This window comes from Cynocephalus volans, chromosome 6, assembly GCF_027409185.1.
Source record: "Cynocephalus volans isolate mCynVol1 chromosome 6, mCynVol1.pri, whole genome shotgun sequence".
Lineage (NCBI taxonomy): Eukaryota > Metazoa > Chordata > Mammalia > Dermoptera > Cynocephalidae > Cynocephalus > Cynocephalus volans.
In genome coordinates, this window is record NC_084465.1 from 3,657,757 (window position 1) to 3,677,786 (window position 20,030).

The window sequence follows — 20,030 nt, forward strand, 5'->3', positions numbered from 1 at the left end:
TGTTATACTTCTTTTTTAAAAAAAATTGTATATATTGTAAATCAAGGTGTATACCGTGATTTAAAAAAAAAAAATTGACAACATGGTGTTTTGATCTACATGTACACAGTGAAGCTATTGTTACAGTCAAGGAAAACAATGTATCCATTGTCTCATAGAGTTACCCTTCTTTCTACATCTCTATTTTCTTTTGTGTGTGTGTGTGGTAAGACTACCTAAAACCTGCTCTGTAGGCAAATTTGCAGTGTGCAGGGTTATTAACTACAGCCCTCACGTTGTTCATTAGATCCCTAGACTTATCCTACGCAGCTGCAACTTCGTGCCCTCTGCCTACACCTGGGGTTTCCCCGGCCTCCTTCCCTGGTAACCGCAGTGCTCCTTTCTGTTTCCATGTCGCTGGTGGTGCGCTGCTATTGGACAGTGCCGGGGAGTCACGGAGGGACTGACAAGTGACCAGCACTGGGGAGGAGCTGGAGGCTTTTGCTTGTGATAGGCTCAAGCAGGACAGCTGTGGTCCCCAGACAACATGAAGGTAAAGGCAGGGTTCCTGAAGAAATGCAGCTGTAGGTTGGAAACAAAGCTAACCTCTGAGAGATGAAAGGAAAAGATTAGCATTCCTTTTAAATTATGTTTGGTTTCTGGACTTTGTGTCTTTGAATGCAACTTTATGCAGAGACTGGGCCGCATGGACTCCTGCCTTTTATTTGGTTTATGCATAGTACCTAGAAAAGTCTTTACTACACACATGATCTATGGGGTTATTCACCCCAGATCACAAGTGCAGGGTTTATGGAACTCAGAGGGAAAGCCAAAAGTATCACTGAAGAGAAGAAACAAGGTAACAGTTTAATTCAGTCCTTCCAGGTATAGCACGCTCTCAATTAATTGAAGCTATTCGTAGATCGTATTAAAGAAATATAGGAAAGGACGTCAAAGTACGATGTGAGCCTTACTGGGTCCTGTACTAACGCCACGGAGTGTCTGACTCCTGCCTAACCATTTCTGAGCCTCGGTCGGGGTGCAGAAAATTCGACCCACCGCGTCTTCGAGCCTGGAGGCTGGCGAGAGGGACAGGGAAGCCATACTGGGCCCATTGCTGTCAACTCGATTGCCCTCATTTTGAGCAAGTGCAAACTGATGTGGAAAGTCTTACTTCCTCTTCCTGTTTTCTCTTCTTTTCTTTCCTCCTTCCTTTTTTTCTGAAGAGAAGATGAGGAGGATGAGAAAACTAAAAGGAAGGTGGTCAGACAGAGATGCTTCAAAATAGAAATGAGATAGCAGGAAAAAATTCTTACAATTTCATTCTACCATAAACCTAGCTCCAGTTCAGTAAATCAGTAAATGAGACCAAGATAAAACCACTTGAGATAGTATTTCTTATGAGTTTTTTACAAAAAACTGTCCAGGGCTGGCCGGTTGCTCACTCGGTAGAGTACGGTGCCGGTAACACCAAGGTCAGGGGTTCGGATCCTTGGACCGTCCAGCCTGCCAGAAACAAAACAAAACAGAAACCTGTGATCAGCAATAGTTTTTCCTCATCTGATATGTCCCAGCTGTCAGAGCACTTGTCCTTTGGGGGTGAGAGGGAAGCCAACTTGGACTGAGAATTGCTGAACACCAGGTGGGGCGCTCAGTGCCCACAACGTCGGTGACTCTTACAACAACCCCAAGATGAAGGTTGTCATGTTCCAGAAGAGGAAAAAAAGACGACAGCAAGGTTCAGTCACCTCCTGGGCCACAGTGCTGGCTGGTGGTAAGGACAAGCTCCCTGCTTCATTCCATCCATTCCCCAGGCCACGTCCCCCGTCCTCTGTGCTGCCTCCAGAGCAGGTACTGCAGCACCTTGTCACACTGTTACCAAGACACCGTGACATTGTTGCAATGAAATCCTAATGCAAGATAAATAAGATGGCTCTGCAAGCTACCACTGGGCGGAGGTGAGATTCGTTCTGAATTAGAGGAAGGTGAGGTGCCTGTGGGCCATGGAGCTCCGGCAAGCTTCCAGAAAGTGAGACCAGGATTGAGTGGGGTAGGGAGAGGGATGGGGTGAGACAGGCACAGGGTGTGTTCAGGGTCAGCGGCCTGACCCGTGTCGGGGACGAGGGTCTGCCCACGTGGTAGAGATGCAGGGGTGCTGCTGGAAGACCAGGGTGAGGAGATCGAGTCTGGTGTGCGGAGGTTTGGTGAGCAGTGGAGAGCCGGCGAAGGCTCCGGAGCGAGGGGGAATATGAGCGGAGCAGGTGGTTATGGGTTTCAAGTCAAGGAACGCAGAGTGCAGCCTCCAGGGGTCCTCATCTGAGCCCCTTGCGCCTCATGATGATGAAATGGAGCCAAAGGGGTGAGATGCCTCTCTCGAGCTTGCACAGGCAGGTGAGGGCCGAGAGACCTACGCTGCCTCCATTCCCAGTGCAGGGAGCCTTCCTCCTGCCCCGCCCAGCTGCACGCGGCTCTTTCAATTTACATCAATGAAAATGGAATGAAATTAAAAATTTAGTTTCCCAAACTGCCCTGGCTACATGTCAAGTGCTGAATAGCCACATGGGGCCAGTGGCCACTGTCCTGGACATTCTAGGTCTAGAGCTTTACCGTCATTGCAGAAAGTTGTACTGGACAGTTCTCCTCTTGACTGTGGCTGCTCTGCCTGGTGGCCCTAAAATAAACCCCATACTGCAGGGCTGCTCCCAGGATCCACGCATACATTCCTACCAGTGCTCACAAAGGGTCTGTCCCACTGGTCTGAGGCCATTTAGGGTCTTTTTCAGCTTCCTCTTCCCCTCTGCTCCCTGCTCATTGCTGTGCCCTTGGCAGCATCCTGCCCAGTTCCTGCCCTGAGGTTAGCTGGCCAGAAACCACCTAGGTTTGCAGCTGGAGGAAGTGGACCTGGGGTGACAAGGTGGCTCCACTTTGGCCCAGAATGCCTAGCCTGTGGGCCTGGGGCCAGCTCAGGCTGCAGGACAGGGTGCAGAAGGGGCCAGACAGCAGGCAAGAGCCAGCCTTGTCTGAATTTCTTGAATAGTCCAATGGCAGCTGGCAATTGTATACCCTAGAGCTCATGGTTCCACGGAAACATCTGGAATGCTTGTCTGCACATTCCTCAATGAGTTGTCCTAATAATGGCAGTAGTTCAAGCATTTCAGATATTGTTTTGGGGAAATAAAGCATCTCCTGCTCGTTTAGCTGTGTCGAGTCATTTATGTGTCCTATTCTTTTTGCTCAGTAGGTGGCATTTTTGTTCAGTGATTCTATTTGTAGCTGCCTGTGTTCAACGACTATGACATATTAATTATGCAAAGTAGGATATTATTAATGAAGGAAAAATTAATTCCGCCACTGCTTCTGGGTTTGCTGTGACAGCTCTGTTAATGCTCTCTCATCCCTAATACCATCAACCACTTCTCCGAGCAGCTGCAAATTGATACATTAACATTCAGGGTAAAGGTCAGGGACCGAGGCATGTGAGTGTCTTTCCTCTCAGGGTTGGTGGTGAAAGTGCAGACCTATTTGAGAGCGTGCATTTTTAGGACAGTATTGCAAATCCTGTCCTACTTCCCACTGGGTCAACGGCTTGTGGCAGGAGGGATTGCTCGATCCTCCTCGTCTTCTGGTGAAGCCCACTGCACACAACGCGAGCTCCTCCCACCACCCCTGGATCGGGCAAGTCCGTATTTGATGATTTCCAAGCTGCTCCACACTCTTGTTTCCCATGCAGTCCCTGCAGGCCAGGCAGGGGCCCATCTTCCCCTGCAAGTGCTCCTTCCCCTCTGACTCACTCTGGAAGCATGAGCTGGGCTGCCACCAGCTTGACTTCCAGGGCACCAGACGCCTGCAGAGAGTTTTAGTATGTGCCCGGTGTCCGCTTTCCCTCCGTGCCTTCTGCTCGACCTGATCCTGTGGTCGGGTGAGCCAAGTTCAGAAACAGAATGTTTTTTGGAACTTGGAGGATATCACCCTGTGTCAAGAGGGAACACCCCTTGGAAAGGTCGTGCCATTATGGCGTGTTCACTAAATCACTCCACCTTCTGTCATGAGACTTGGCTGGGCCTGGGAAAGGAGGTGCCCAGCTCTCCTGGCAGTGAGGGCAGAATGCCTGGTGCCACATTGGGGAGGGGCACCAGGAGGGCATCTGGCCACTAGAGGACCTCTCCAGGACGACAGCATGTTGACTCTTGGTTGGCTGAGGATCTGAGTCTGCGTCTGGGATGGCGATTCGCCCCACTCCACCTGAGGTCACAGACGGAGGGGAATGAGACTGGCTGCTGGGAGTGTGCAAAGCCCCCTGGTGTCTGGAGTCCCTCGACCCTCGTTGGATGTTTCCATGACATCTGTCACTGTCCTTCTCTTCCCTAAGACTCCTGGGGCCCTGGCCCCTGTCTTGAGACCTCCCATCTGCATAGACTGTCCTGATTCCTCCTTTCCCATGATCTTCCCTACCCTCCACCCTCTTCCAAACCCGTCTATCCTGTGCCCCTTCTTTATGAGCCCAGTGCTGGGTGGTGGAGAGAGATCAATCACAGATGTGGGACATGGCCCCAGGCTGGGAGAAGGAGAAGATGGTTGGGAAGTCTGAAATGAGAGCTGCAGAGTCAGACCAGGTCCCAGATCGGCAGAGCTGGTCCTTCAGGGGCGGTGAGGGAGGATCTGTCCCAGGCCTCTCGCCCAGCTTCGGTGGTTTGCTGGCGATCTGTGGTGCTCCTCAGCTTGCAGGTGGCATTTTGCCTGTGTCTTTTGTACTATTCCTCTGCATACGCCCCTTTCTCTTCTCATGGCCATCGTTTTAGAAGGACCACATCTGATTAGGGCCCTACCTTCCTCCAGTATGACCACCTCTTAGCTGATTACGTCTGCAACAACCCTATTTCCAAAGAAGGTCACCTTCTGAGGTACTGGAGGTTAGGGCTTCAACATGTGAATTTGGGGAGAGGGACACAATTTAGCCCATAACAGGAGCAAAAACCACACTAGGGGGAAGAACCTGGTGCTGGGGACCCCGTAGGCTCTGATCATGAGGGACACCTTTGGAGGTGGAGAACATCTCTCATGACAATTCCTGCTGGAGCAAACTGTGCTTAGCAGGGTTTGTAGGGCTCTGATCCCAAAACAGGTCTGCACTGCATGTGTGATGAGTGCGTGGAGATGGGGGGCAGAGATCTTGAGGCACAGGAGAGACCCTGAAAGACACAGTGAGTTGCTGCACTATTTAAAGAGATCACAGCACAATAATTTTACCTATGGTTGCACCTGAGGGAAAGCATGTATCAGCGAGAACTCTTTTGGGTGTAAACAAAAGAAATCCAATCCAAGTGATATTGGGAGAAGGGAGATTTATTGTAAAGTTAAGGTAGCTGCAGGGAAGGTGGAGTATGGCTGCCTGCAGGGAGCACAGGAGCAAATATCATAGAGCTGCAGGAGAGCTCTTCCCGCCCCGTCCCCAGCTTTGCTGTCACCACAGGTGGAGGGGCAGCTTTAAGCAATTTTGAGCCAAGGGTGGAGTCATTCCCCTGAAGAAGAGGCGAGTTCTTTAGGGTGGAGACAAGAACAGTGCTTAACTATTCCCTGAGTGACATTGTAAACGTCCCAAGGGGAAGGAGCCGTGTCCATATTTCTTAGGAGGAGGGGCCTCTGGGAGGTGAATAGGTCACGAGTTTGCCCCCGCAGGGGCCTCTCTGTGTGTGCTCCCATGGGCCTGTAACTCAGGGGCACTCCCGGGTGCAGGCATGTCCACAGCGGTGCCACCTGCTCACACTCTGCTGGCCGGCCGCCTCGTTTCCTGTGTTCTGCGTGGTCACGTGATGGGATGGACTTGAGTCTGTGGTAGCTGAAGTGGGGTGACAAAAACCCACTGTGTGCTAATGACAGCTGCAGCAGTTGTCAGAGACCGAAGGAGCCCTGGCCTCTGGAGGGACTCATTGCAATCACTGGGTCTGGATGAGTTGTGTTACATGGCCCGCCCTCGGCTCCTGCCTCCCTGTCCAGGTGGCACCTCAGTCCCCTCCGCCTGATCGTTGTAGGAACAATATTACCCCACCTGTGACCGAGGTGGTGTGTGCTACCACCTCGTGGTTGATCAACAGCAACTGGTATTTCTTGGGCCCAGGGGAGTGGAGTCCATAGTGCCCTGTTGCCTGTGGTGCTCTCAGGGACCCCATAAACCCCTTCACAATCTGGCCCAGGTCTTCCTAATCATAACCCACATTGCCCTGCCCCGTGCTCCCATCACACAGCTTCCAGACGTTTTTACACCATGGAGTATGATTTTTAGTCCCCCATCTGCCTAGGGTGCCATGTCCCGGCCCTGCCGGGGGACATCTGCACTCTCCTTGGCCCAGTTCCAGTGCCCGCTTCTGTGCTTTTGTGTATTTCCAGCAGCCCAGGCCCTCCGTTCCCAGCGCCCTGTGTGAGGTCACTGCCGGCGTGTCCTCTTCATGCGGCTCCTCTGAGGCCTGACTGCCACCTTCCGTGTCTCCTCTAGTCTGCTTCTGCCCGTAGCTCCAGACTTGACTCTAACAAACCACAGGCATCTCGACTCGATGTCCATTGGTCCCCTTGCACTCTGCACGTCCAAAGCAGAATCTTGACTTCCCCGGGTTCGCACGTTCAGATAAGTGGCACCACCCTTTGCCTGATTGCTCAGGAAACACCCAAGAAGCATTTCTGGTTCTCCTAACCTTGTGTCCAAACCAATCAGCAGGACTGTCTCTTCCTTCAAAATACACCCCGAATCCGGCCTGCCCTCACTATTCCAGCCCGTGCCGATGGCGATCTCACTTGGAGAGCGTTGACGGTGGGTCTCCTGCCTCAGCCTTTCCACCCGCTGTTCTGCACAGAGCAGCGAGGGTGAGCTTGCAAAATACGACAGAGCCCCCAGCCCCCCACGCTCCCAGCCCACCCAGAACAGACTGCAAAGCGCCCAGCAAGGGCAACAAGGCCCGCACGACGGCCCCCGCCTGCCCCTCCAGATCGTGTCCCTTGCTGCTGCTCACCTGCGACAGGGGCACTGCCCCACGTTTCTTTCTCACTCTGTATGGAGCCCCTTCCCTGCCCTTAGAAGTGTTCTCTTCACATGGTTTAGTTCAAACACATTTGCCTGAGGAGCGTTCTCCTGCCACTTCTCCTGACTCACTCAGCTTGCGTGAGCTTGCTGTCATGTCACTAATCCCCACCTGCGGTCTATTGCATTATCTGACTGATCTTATTTGTGAATGAAAACTCTACAAGAGCAAGGACTTGGCCTTGATAACTGGTGTGCACCCAGGCGCCCAGAACAATGCTGGACATGGAAGGCATCTGAAGAACACCTGCTGTGACGAAAATGGTGGAGGCCGTGTCCCTTGCCACACTGTCGGCGCCTGAACCTGCCCGCTGCAGCCTTTGTTCCTGGCATCAATACACGCTTGCTAAGGACACCAGCAAGTACATAAAAATGCCATTCGAAAGAGCGCTACCAAAGATCTTTCAAGTTGGACTCTTTGTCCAAGCCACCACCTTTGGATTTATAAATTAATGTGCTTTTGTAAAGCTCATGATCAAGACGGGCTTTTAAGTTTTAAGAGCACGCTAGGTCTCAGAAGCCTAGTAAATTTCTTTTAAGTCACAGGAAAACAATCGTCTTCAGAAACACCTGGCTCATACCATGGCCTTCAGGCTTGCAGGGCTGAGGGACACTTACTGAGTGAGCGGCAGCATATCTGTCACCCTTTCATTTCCTCAACCTACGGATGTGCCACGTTCCAGGTGCTGGCACACAAGACGCAGGACACGGCCGCGCCTGTGTGGCCTCACTCTCCAGATGGCAAATGAGTGTCGGGATGGGAGGGCAGAAGACGCCGTGAGCACAGGTGGGGCAGCTTGCCAAGCCCCGGGGAGGGTGTCGGGGAAGCTTGAGAGTGAGCTGACCTGGAGAGAAATGTCACTGGAGGCAGAAGGCAGAGCAGGTGCCAGGCTGGAGAGGGCAAGAGGAAGGCGCGTGGGGTGGGGGAAGCTGAGCGAGGAGAGGGCTGGGCCGTGGGGTCCAGGGAGGGAAGGAGGTGGCCCGTAGGCCCTGCTGAGAATTTGCATTTGATCTGGAGGCCATTGGAAGCCTCAGGAGGATTTTAAACAGAAGACAATTACGAGGTAAGAGATAAATCTCAGAAAGCTCACCAGGAGGACCAGGAGGCAGCGAGGTTGAAGGCAATAGGCAGAGGCTGGAAACTCTGGAGGCTCTGGGTGATGCTGGCGAGGACTGAAGGAAGCTGTACCAGGGCTGCAGGGAGGACGGGCAGTCCTGCGGTGGGTGACGAGGGGCCTGGGGACCCGTGGGAGGAAGCGGGGGGAAGGGGAGGGGAGGGGAGGCCAGGATAACCCACTCCTGTCCTGGGCCACCAGGAGCAGGGGCTGCACCCAGGGAGGTCAGGGGAGCAAGTCTGGAGGGGAGAGGTGAGTTCAGCGTGCATGCCTTTAAAAAAATTTTGGCAAAATATACATAGCATAAAACTTACCATGTTAACCATTTTTAGGTGTGGAGGTAAGCACACTCACCTTGCTGCGCACCGAATCTCTAGAACTTTTTCATCTTAAAACTAAACTCTACCATCAAACACTAACTCCCTATCCACATCCCCACCCCCTGGCCTTTCTACTTTTTCTGTCTCTAGGAACTTGAGGACTCGAGATTCCTCATAAGCAGAAACATACAGGAATTGTCCTTTTGTGACTGGCTTATGTCACTTAGCAGAGGCGGCCTCTCCACCTTGGACTTCCTAGCTTCCAGAACTGTAAGAAATAAACCTCTTTTCTTTAAAAATTACTCAGTTGTAAGTATTCTGTTATAAGTAACAGAAAACAAACTAAGACAAGAGTCTTGGGAGTGTTTACCTACTTATTAAAAATAATAAATTGAAAGGGAGAGGCTGAGGTTGAGACAGAGAATCAATAGGCCAAGACCCTGGAGGGAGTTGAGGGAATGGAGCCCAGCAGGTGGGGGTTACTGTGAGTAGGAGAGACGGTGAGACGGACACAGGTGTGTGCACGTGTGTGTGTGGGTGGGGAGTGAGAGGGAGACTGGAGTTTATCTCAGTCCTGGCGTTCTTTTTCGGCTCTTTGAACTGGGAGGGAAAACCTTTTACTCTGGCTGAGATGGGGGCTTGGGGGTGGGTGACTTCAGGAGGGGTAGCTGGGGTGGGAGGGGGCAGGTGCCGTGGGAGGACCGTGGGAGGCCACTGGGCTGAGGCCCCACCTCTGCTTCCTTATGCACCAGGGTTTGACACTGTGGCCCTGCCACCTGCTACAGCTACTGAGAGAAACAAAAGAGGGGTGTTTGTAAAAGCCTTTGCAGTTGTAAAGTGCTTTCATCTCACATAGTTATACCTATATAAACGATGCCTAATGAACCAACGATGAATTGAATCATGGCAGATAAAAGCAAACCCTAAGAACTACCCTGGTAGATCTCTTCCCCTAACTACCCCTATGTTTCACTATATCACCAGCATCACCCCTGATTTTCTGTCTTTCTCCGCAACATTGGCTGAGAAAGGAGACGAAAGGCAAGATGTACCTATTAGAATTAGCTGTGACTGGAGGTAAAAAATAATTCCACCTAACAGCAGCATAAAAAGGATGGAAGACTCCCTCCCATAGCCAGGAAGCCTGCAAACATAGTGTCCGTGGCTTTCTTACCACACTGTCCCACCAGGCGTGGCTTCCACTCCCAAGGTTACTTCACAGTCCAAGAGAGCTGCCAGAGCGCCAGCTATTAGGTTTCTTTTCCAGCCAGCAGGGTGGAAGGAAAGCAAGAAAGATCATGCCCCTTCCCCTCAGGAACACTTTCTGGAAGGTGCCCAGGCCAATGCCACTTTCATCCCATGTCCTGGACTTGGACATAGCCACAGTTCATGCACGAGAGGCTGGGAGGTGGAATCTTTATTCTAGGTGGCCAAAGGGAGAGCTCATATCCGGTCTTTCCTGATTGAGGGGGACAGGATGTTAGAGACCCCTGGCTCTGCCCCAGAGACAGGCTGGAGGAATGGCACCTTAGAGTGATAGTAGATGACTCAAATTTGCTGTTGCTTCCAATTCTTTTTAGAAACGGATAGGGTAGTGATAAAAAGAAGAATGATGGAGTTTGACCCTTTAATGAATTAGCCTGTCAGAGCCAAGTCATGCACTGGAAAATAATTTCCTTTCCTGGGGGGAAAAAAGGACAGTACCTTGACCTCTGGTCTTTGAGTTTTAATCCATTGCTGATTATAAACGCTCTTCTGGTGTTTATGGGTCTCATTCCCAACCGTCCCTCCAGTGGTGCCCTAGAGTGTTTCCCCCAAGCGTGGCCCTCCGTAATATGACCTTACACCTAATCTTACCCTACCCATCAGTCCTAGGTTATGCTGTGTCCCAGCTTAACCATTAACCACATCACCTTTGCTCCAAAGTGTTCTGCTTGGACTATTGTCTGAACCACCCGCATCAGAAGTGCCTAGAAGTTTGCTAAAAATGTAGATTTCTGGGCTCCATCTTAGCAATAGTCATCTAAACTTTCGGACATAGGGTCTGGAATGTTGCCTTTTAGACAAACAGGCAATCAGGTTTGAGAACCAACGTTCTCACGCTGCATCAGCCTAACCAGGGATTCTGCATGGATTTTGCCGATGGGAACAAGGGAAGCCTGGGGGTTACGGCGTGGAGACTAAACTCAAGTCTCCTGCTTGTCATCCTAGTGTTTTCTCCTCATGGCCACCCTGCTGGAAGATGCAGGCTCTAGCCCTGGTTCGTCCTGGTTCAGTGCCCTCCAGTGGAGCTAGTGATGCCCAGGCTATAGCTCCTCCGGCTGTTGTAAAAACCCAGTAGGGTGACCACCACGAACTTACTGTGACAAGTCAAAGATACTCCGGGGAGAGCTCATTTTCCATGACTATCTTTGGGTGTCCTGAGTGAGGCTGTGTGTTGCACTCTTTTACCTGCCTGCAATCCTGCCAACTGGACCAACCCTAGACTGAGCTAGAGCTGAGTCTGGAGCTCACAGACCCCTCAAGCCTGTTCACAGACTGGGTCACCAGACCCCTCACACACCAGGTAGGGTCCGCAGACCCCTCACACGCAGCTCTATGAGCTAGGTAACCAGCAAACAGGCCCGTGGAGCCGTAGGTTTGAGAGCATGGCCGTGCGCGGCAGACACCCAAGGCACTGGCCAGCCAAGCCAGTGCTGTGCATGTGCACTGACTCCACCCCCCGCCAATTTGCTTCCAAAGAATGCGCGACATCACCCCCAACCGGAGGGGCAGGCGAGGGGGCCTGATTAAATTATTCTATTTTCCCAACACTGTGTTTTTGTAAACTCACATTTTCTGTAAGAATCTAATCTATGGCAAGGAAATCATTGGGGCGTTCTGGTGGGTGTGCAGTGGTGCTGCGTTTTGGTTTAATGTGCTCTGGTGAGTAAGGAACCAAGCACGACGTGATGACAGAGGCCTTTCGGGCCAGGGTGATGACAGCCTGCCAGGTCTGCGAGGCTCAGAGGACCCAACCTGGCTGACCCCGGCCATTCCTGGCCTCATTAACGTGCCAGACATTCCCTCTAATTATCCACTATTAACACCACCCAGAGTCCACATTTACACACGATCGCGCATCTCAGAGGCCGGCAGACCTGCTGCTCTGTAACTTCGGTTGTGGGCTGTGTCCTCAGGCCAGCAACCTGCCTGCCAGGCTGCCAAGCTATGTCCTCACCAACATCCCATATTTTCTTGGTTATGAAAAGAGGATAAAAATTATTCGTTGGCAATTTAGTCACTGAACATGATAGTGACATCTCTGAGACAGCTTTAGTAGCGCAAGCCAATGAATTTGGACCCGTCTAATACAAAGTTGAAAGCTACTTGAAGAAAGCTGTTTTGGGGTTTTTTTTTGTTTTTGTTCTTTCCATTTGGTGAAATGTCAGGGAAGTGTTGGGTTGGAAGGCTAAAAAATTCTCAGAGAAAATAACTTGCTTTAGCTAGCAGCAAAGGCCTTCTTACCAGAATATCCTGGGCAAGTCCTCGGGGTTACACATCCGGAATTATGTTTATTAGGTGAATCTCCTGACACTGAACTTCAGCAATCTCAGAATTTGTGATAATTCAGAGACCGATTCATATGAAGTTGACTTTACCACGTTTGACAATGTAAGATTTACCAAGCAAATGTCTAAATTATCTGACAGATGATGTGTTTGCAAGTCCTTTCAAACCAATTTTTTAAGTGTCGGAAGGGGAATGCGAAGTGGCTGGAAGCCTTGCAGGTGCTGGACCCGGCGTGGCAAGTGGGAGAGCCAGGGCAGGGCCTGAGTGTGGGCCTAGATCTGCCGCTTCCGGACTTCAGCCATCCCCCCCAGGAGCGGTCACTTAGCTGCCGGGTGGAAGGACGGTGACTGCAGGGGCAGCGTGGAGGACGGAACGCCGTGGGTGCTCTCTAAGTGTCTAGAGACACTGCCTCGGCCTCGGCTGCACCTCGAAGAGTGCTCTGCTTTGTGAAAACACTGGAGGGCTCTGCTAGCCTCTGCTGTCAGGGATGTTCGTGGCCGCGTTGTGCTGGGTTGCTGTAAATGGCCAAGAAACAAACAGGTCTTCTGCAAAATACACTTAGATGCACATGTAGTCCCAAATCACTGAGATCCACAAGGATGGAGGAAAAACAGCAAAACGTTGGGGCACTAAACAGAACAAGCCCGCGAGCGATGTCTCTGGCACCCCTTCCTCTCCCCAGCTTTGTCACACGGTCCTGAAGTGAGTGGGGGACCCTGTGAGCTTTCCTTAGCTGTTGTAACAAATCGTCACAAATTTAGTGGCTTAAAACAACACAAATTTATTATCTTACAGTTCTGTAGGTCAGACGTCCAACACCGGTCTCACTGGGCCAAAATAAGGTGTCGGCTCGGCTATTCCTCCTGGAGGCTCCCCGGAGCACCTGTTTTCCTGTGCTTTCCAGCTTCAAGGCCACCCACATCCCTGTCACATGGCCCCTCCATCCTCAAGCCAGTGGCAGCAGCACCTCTCTGACTCTGCCTCTCTCATCACATCTTTCTCTGGCTCCTCTTGCTGCACTCTCGAGGACCCCAGTGATGACACTGGGCACCTGGGATGATCTCCCATCTCAAAGTCAGCTGATGAGCAGCCTTGATCCCTTTTGCCACGTCACCTACCACATGCACAGCTCCTGGGGATCAGGATGTGGACGTCTTTGAGGGTCACTGTTCTGGCAGCTACAGGGGGCACCTTTTGTGTGGCCGATTCAGTTTCTACTGGTTGAGACAGAAGCTCCAAGGGGCTTTGCCAAAGCAGCTGCAGTGGGCAGTGAGGAGCAGTGGTTTCTATCTTTCATTTTGAGGTTCCAGTCGAAGATTTAATTCCTTGCCCAGGAGATATTCCCCAGGATTCACTTCTTATTAAATCTCGGGGAGTTCTGTGTTATGAAGTGGGGTGGGCTGGTTTATCTTGCTCAGGCCCTCATCTGAGCTTATGAATCCTCTCTCCATGATAGGAACCCAAGGCCCAGGCTGTTGCTACAGAAGACTGAGCCCCGTGGCAGTAACGCGTGTAGACCAAGCGTTGTCCACACCGCCTTCTGGTGGGACCCGGTAGTCTCTCGGCTGGTCTCTGGGTGTGCTCTGAATCGGGGGGTGGGGGCTTGTTAGAAAGCAGAACCCTGCTCCCCATCCCAGTCCATCAGAATCAGGGCTTCTCGTGCTGGGGCCAGCGGAGCCGCAGTTTTTTGTACCGTTTTTCTTTGTGGTTTTTGTGCAGGACGGACACAGGCAAGCTAGCATGGTGGATTGCCACTGCCAAGTGGGGAGCACAGAAAGCTATGGGGTCTGCTGATCCATCTCTTTCAAAAGTAGGGGATTCTAACTCATCTCTGCTTACTCTTGGCACCCATAAACTCTGAAATTTGGATCGAAGTTAATATAGAACCAATTTAAGAAACAATGGCGTTTGGTAATCCATGACGTGTTGCCAATAACAGACCCTTAATGTGGTTTTTACAATGGGGTTTGGGATGGAATGAGCTACTCTTAGAGTCATTAAGGGATAGGCCACACTGAAGAAGTCCCTGCCCCTGCATAATGCCCTTGCAAAGTGCACATTTTCTTTCGTTTTTTTCATAGATACAATTTTTTCTAAGCTTTTGCACTTAAGATTCATGCACATTTCTCATCAAGAAAAACCCTTCCTCAATATGACTTAATGACTGCATAGTACACCGTCATGAGTGTTCTATAATTTACCTAAACATTCTCCTTTTGTTGGGGCCCCACAAGGGTTCCAGACAGCACCCCACATCCATGATTACATGCTTCACCTGTCAGGCGGGCCTACCGAGAGCACCCCTCCTGGGGAGATGGCATCATGGGATCTGAGATCTGCATGGCAGATGGATCAGGAGAGGGGCAGGCGAACTTCTGTAAAGAGCCAGACAGTAAATATTTCAGGCTTTGCAACTACACAACTCTGTCATTGTAGTGCAAAAGCAGCCAGAGACTCTATGTCAACAAATGGGTGTGGCTGCATCCCAATAAAATTTATTTACAACAGGTGCCTGGAGGATCAGGCCATCAGCATTTGCATTGCTCTTTGGGTCATCTAAGGGGAATGAAGGTCCCAGTGGTGTTCGCAGAATCAAGTGTAGCCCTTGAGATCAGAATAGAGAATAAAACCTCAGCAGGGTGGACAGTTTGTACCGCATCTTGCTTCCCAATATAACAGCAAGAGCTTCTTGGTGCACACACAGGAATTCTGTCTGCAGATGGGGTGTTATGCGTGGACCCTTCTGCTAGGGGTCATCAGGAGGACTTCTTGGAGAAGGCAGTGCTTGAGCTGGTCTTGAAAGATGATGAGATCTTAACAGGATGAGATGGCTGAGAAGAGCCTCCCAGCAGGAGGTAGCTGTGTCAGCAAAGAGACACAGAACAGGAAGAGAGACACAGGCTCTCTCCCTCTGAAGCAGAACGTACATCTAACATGTTGCCACTAGAAGTCACTCTACTGGATAGTGGAATGATTATTTTTAGTAGGGAAACTGCCTCGGTTCTGGCTCTGCCACCCACTTGGGTAAGAAACAATTTCTTGCACCTCAATTCCTCATCTGTAAAATGGGTTTGATAACAGCACCTATCTCATACAGACTGTCATGCAGCTGGACTGTGTTCCACCAAAATTCCTATGTGAAACCCTGACCCTCAAAGTGACTGCACTTGGAGATAGGGCCTGCAGGGAGGTACTTAAGCCTAAATGAGGTCATAATGGTGGAGCCCTGATCCCATAGAACTGGTGTCCTTACAGGAAGCAGAAGAGACACCAGAGCTCTCTCCTCACATGCACAGGGAAAAAGGCCATGGGGGGACACAGCAAGAAGGTGCCACCTGCTAGTCAAGGGGAGAGGCCTCACCAGAACCCAACCTTGCTGACAGCTTATCTTGGACTTCCAGCCTCCAGAACTGTGAGGACACACATGGCTGGTTTAAGCCACCCAGTCTGTGGTATTTTGTTATGGCAGCCCGAGCACACTGAGACACGGGACTTTGTGAAGAAGGGTGTTACGTGTAAAGTGCTCAGAGCAGCACGGCACAGAGTGAGCGCTCGTTCAGCGCCGGGGTGGTGGTGATGTTGCTGCTGTTAGGAGGGAGGCATCCTGCACCTCCGGAACCCAACCTCCCGGTTTCCGCTCCTTCCGTTCTCACAGTACTTCCTAGACGGCCGGGCTTCAGGACAGCTGCGGTCTCAGCTCTTGTGGGACCGCGGAGGTATGATTTGGGGTCCCTTCCGCTCCCCTTGGCTGGGTGGGTGCCGTCTCCTCTTTCTTAGGGTGGTCTTCAGTGAAGGGCCCAGCGGGAGGCTCCTCTGCCATTACACAGTCAGTGGCTCCGTGAGCGTCTCACAACCCCTGCGGTGTAAGCAAACAGACACGATGGATTGTTTGACCTTCCTGATCAGGAAGCGGAGGCACGGGAAGGGTGATCTGCTCCAGAGTGGTCATCTGACTTAGTGCTGTCACCTGTGTGTCACCCAGGGCCTGCAGGCACAGTGCTGGGATGGGGCGCACAGGCTGGCCTGGAGACCTCCCCCTCCCTCCAGCCCAGGCTCAGGGTGGGCTAAACAGGGCTATGCTGAGATAGGGACAATCCAGTCTCCCTGAGGGGAAGCGCAGGCAGGTGGCTCCCAGGACAGTGGCCGAGCCCTGTGGTCACCACGCTCACTCCACCCAGAGTGCGAGTGGGGGCTCTGCTCCCACGGCCAGGCCAGGACCACAGTCTCTTCCCATCACTTCTCTGTTGTGCCACCAGCCTGTACCTGCGAGCCTCTCAGAATCCTTTCCCACAGGTCACTGCCCAGAGCCTCGGGGAGGGGGCTGTAGCACCAACCCACACTGCTGATCTCTTCTCCCCTCTGTGTCCTGAGACCACGGCCCTGTTCCGATTCCTGATTGAGCCTGTCCTGCTGTCCTTCCCTGTCCTTTAATCATGCCTACGTCCACCCCTCCATCCTCTCGGGGCCTTCTCGTTGGAAAATCAACACTTTCTGCACCTCTAAAGGGTTCACCTCAGGAGTCTTCTACATGGAAAGCTGCCCTAGTGAATTTAAGTCATCATTTTGTTCCCTAAATTCAATGTCTAGCCAACCTTTCAGGAACACAGCTGCCCTGGAAAGTTTCCCTGGTGCTTAAGAAGCATCCGTGGGGGTAACAAGTAAGCTCTTCTGTGATAACGATGCTCCCTTTCTGTAATTTGCAGTTACTTTAGTCAGACCCTTTAGGACACAAAATATTGATTCATTTTAATGAATAAGAAGTTTCTAACATATGATCCATAATAACTGCTGAGCTCTTATTAGGAGTGTCTAGTGCTTTGAAGCATGTAAATTAAAGTCTTGATAATAACAGTCCAGCCCATCAGCAAATTGTGATCATAAACTGTGGGGTACAGAGGTGAGATTTCTCTATTGCCAAACCTTGCCGATTTCTGCCCAGCTGCAGTCTCCCTGTGCCCTGCTCCTCTTTCCTCGGCCTTGGTTGTGGCTCATGGCTGTCCTCCCCAGCCCTGCTGTGTGATCACCCGGGTCTACTGAGAGGCAGACACCAAGACAGGATGAAAGACCAAGGATTTTATTCAACAAAATGCCTGTGAGAGAAAATGGGGCAAGGAATAGAGACAGCTGGGGGAGCCCTCAGACTGGGGAGCCACCCTGACGCTGGCCCTGTGAGCAGGGAGGGGGTGTCCTTGCCTGCTGACAAGTCTGGGGTGTGCAGGGAACTTGGGAGGGACGGGCTGGAGCTGGCTCGCATGAGCTTGCACAGTCAGCCCTGGCTCGCACCAGCTCACCAGAGCAGGTCGTGAGGCAGCTGCTAAACCACCGATAACTTGAAATTGGCCGTGATGCTCACTGTGGAAACTGGCCGATACAATACGCCAGGGCTCTATATTTTTCAGGGAGCCAGTCGGTGTTCCACCACTGGCTGTGGGAGGTCTTTGAAGCCAAAGCCGCCTCTTAGCAGGGTCTTGCACCTCCCAGAGGGGGCTTGCCTCAGTGTCCCCACTGCACTCAGTGGCAGGCTGATGCAACCCGTGGGCAGCGTGGACTTGGCGCTGTATGGCATGGATGACCCCAGAGTGCCACGGTGGGGCTTGTGGATTAGGCTCCTGGAGCTGTGCAAGACTCAATTTTTCAGTGGCCAATCTACTTTTCAACAAACCCAAATTCCTCCCCTCCACGGTGGGGCCCCAGCACCCCCTGCTCTTGTCTCCCAAGCTGTCCTGGTGGTGTCCGACCACCCCACGACACCCCAGGCCCAACTCCAAGCTGCCCTGTGCTTGGAACACCTGTTTCTGGCCCCTCCAGCCCACAGGGTCAGGTTCCTCAATTCTAATTTCTCGTGGACTCGAGGTCCCTTTGGTTAAAAGGAGGTGACGCCCACCCCAGATAGTGAAAGCGGGGAAAACCTGTTCTAAGGAAAGCGGGCTCTCCAGGCCCCCAGGCAGGAGGTCTGGGTGGGAGGTATGGTGGCTGTTGCTGCGGGGGCCTGCAGCATGGGAGGCCTCGGGGTCAGGACAGCTGCTCCCCCTGAGACCCATGTCTTTGTCTCTCTGTGTCTCTCTCTTTCTTTGTCTTGCTCTGTATCTCTCTGTCTGATGGGGTCTTCTGAGCCTGACTCTTCCCCCCACCTCAATGACTTTACAGGTGTTGCAAGCCTGTGGCAGGAATCCTCTCAATCAGATCAGCTGGTCTGCACGGCACCTTCTCCCAGTGCCTGCTGCACAGATGGCTGAAGGGGCCTTTTCGTCACTTTGAGACAGGCCGTGCCCCCTTCCCAGTAAGACTTTCGTGGGGAGCGCCCCAGCTCCTGAAATCCCTGGCACCTCCTTCCTCGAGCTGTTGCTGGAATGCACCTGCTCTGTCTCTTCTTCTAGACAGCAGGGAGGCGTCGCGGGCTCCATAACATTCACTGACAATGAATTAAATGAGCAGGGAACATCTGTCGGGTTTGGACCTCACTTTGTCTTTCGGTAGCTGCTTGTCCTTGTGCGGTGAAAGGGCTTCTAGTGTGTGTGTGTGTGTGAGGGGGGGGGTGTTTGAATTCCATTAAGTGTTTCTAATGATTTATTCCTTCTGAGAGGCTAGAAATGGAGGACTGCAAGGTCCTGGGAAGAAGGAAATCACTTGGAGGTAAATCCAAGCACTAAAGTGGGACAGTGTAGAAACTTCAGCTTCTGAATCCCCACTGCTCCCTGTGTCCCCTCCTCCTGCCACTACGTCAGCTGCTCCTACACTGAAAAACACTGAGCCAGGTGTCAGAGGCCCGGCCACCGCAGCAGGTCTCTGCCTCATCCGTAAAGTGAGCTCCAACCCGCGCATTCTGTCCTTTCTCCCGTGGGAAACAGTGGTAAACCCTGAAATACCTATGTCCTCCCCACCTCCTCCCCCAGTGGAGGTTCAATGGGAAGACTAAGTTAACCTGGTTTGTTTGTTTTGTAGACTATAAATATTGACTGTCCTTCTGTTCCAGAGATTCTTTAAAAGAAATGCATAACGTTCTTTCATTAAAAAACAAAAAGGTCACAACAAAATGTAGGGTGGGACTTCGCAGGCTGTGGTGCCCTTTATCCTATTGCTGCAGAAAAGTGAAAGGACCACATCTCCCACGGATCAGGACAGAGGAGGAGGTACTTTACTAAACATTAAAGAAATAGGATTTTCAGTAGGTCCTCTGTGCACGTGGCACAGAATGGGAAACGAACCGCAGAGAACGGAGTGAAAGGGGGTCCCCAAAGCACTTCTGTGCCCATCTCTCAAGCATCCTTCCCCAGGTAGAATGGGGTCTTTTCAACGTTTTTCAGGTGATGTGTATTCATGGCCACGCTTGATTCCTTCCAGGCTTATTTCTGCAAACCCTGCCAGGGTTGTCCAAGAACATCTAAAAGGCGGAGAGGCCCTGAGCTTTGATCCGACTGCTTAATTGCCTTTACTAATCACACAGAGATCAAGATGATAAAAATAGCCTCCAGGGTTGGCCGGGGGAGCCAGTCCCCTTGATGCGGGTTTTAGAGGGCAACAAGGATTGAGCTCTGATAGACTCCTAGTGCAGCCTAAAATCATTGCTTTAATTAAATGAACTCACCCTAACCCTGAAGCTATGCAAATATCTTGACACTAGCTCTTAGATTATTTACATAGAAGCAGATGGAAAATAGGAAGGCACTTTCTGGAAAAGGTTGCAAGTTGTTTTTCTAAGTGCTCTGTCCCCAAGCAAGATGGAAATTTCTAGAGCTCTCCCCCTGCCATTCTTTCTCTTTTTTCTCTCCTCTGTCTGTTTCTCCCTCTTCTTCCTTCCCTCCCTTCCTTGCCTTCTCACTCTCTCCCTCCTTCCTCTGTCTCTCTCTTTCGCCCCCTTCTCTCTCTCTTCTCTCTCTCTTGTGTCTCCGTCTCTCTGCCACTTCACCCATCTTCCCAGTGTTTTCTCTTAAATCGGAACTTCTGATTGAGAGGTTTGTGTTTCTGAGCATTTGCCAGTGCCTTCTCATTTTGGAA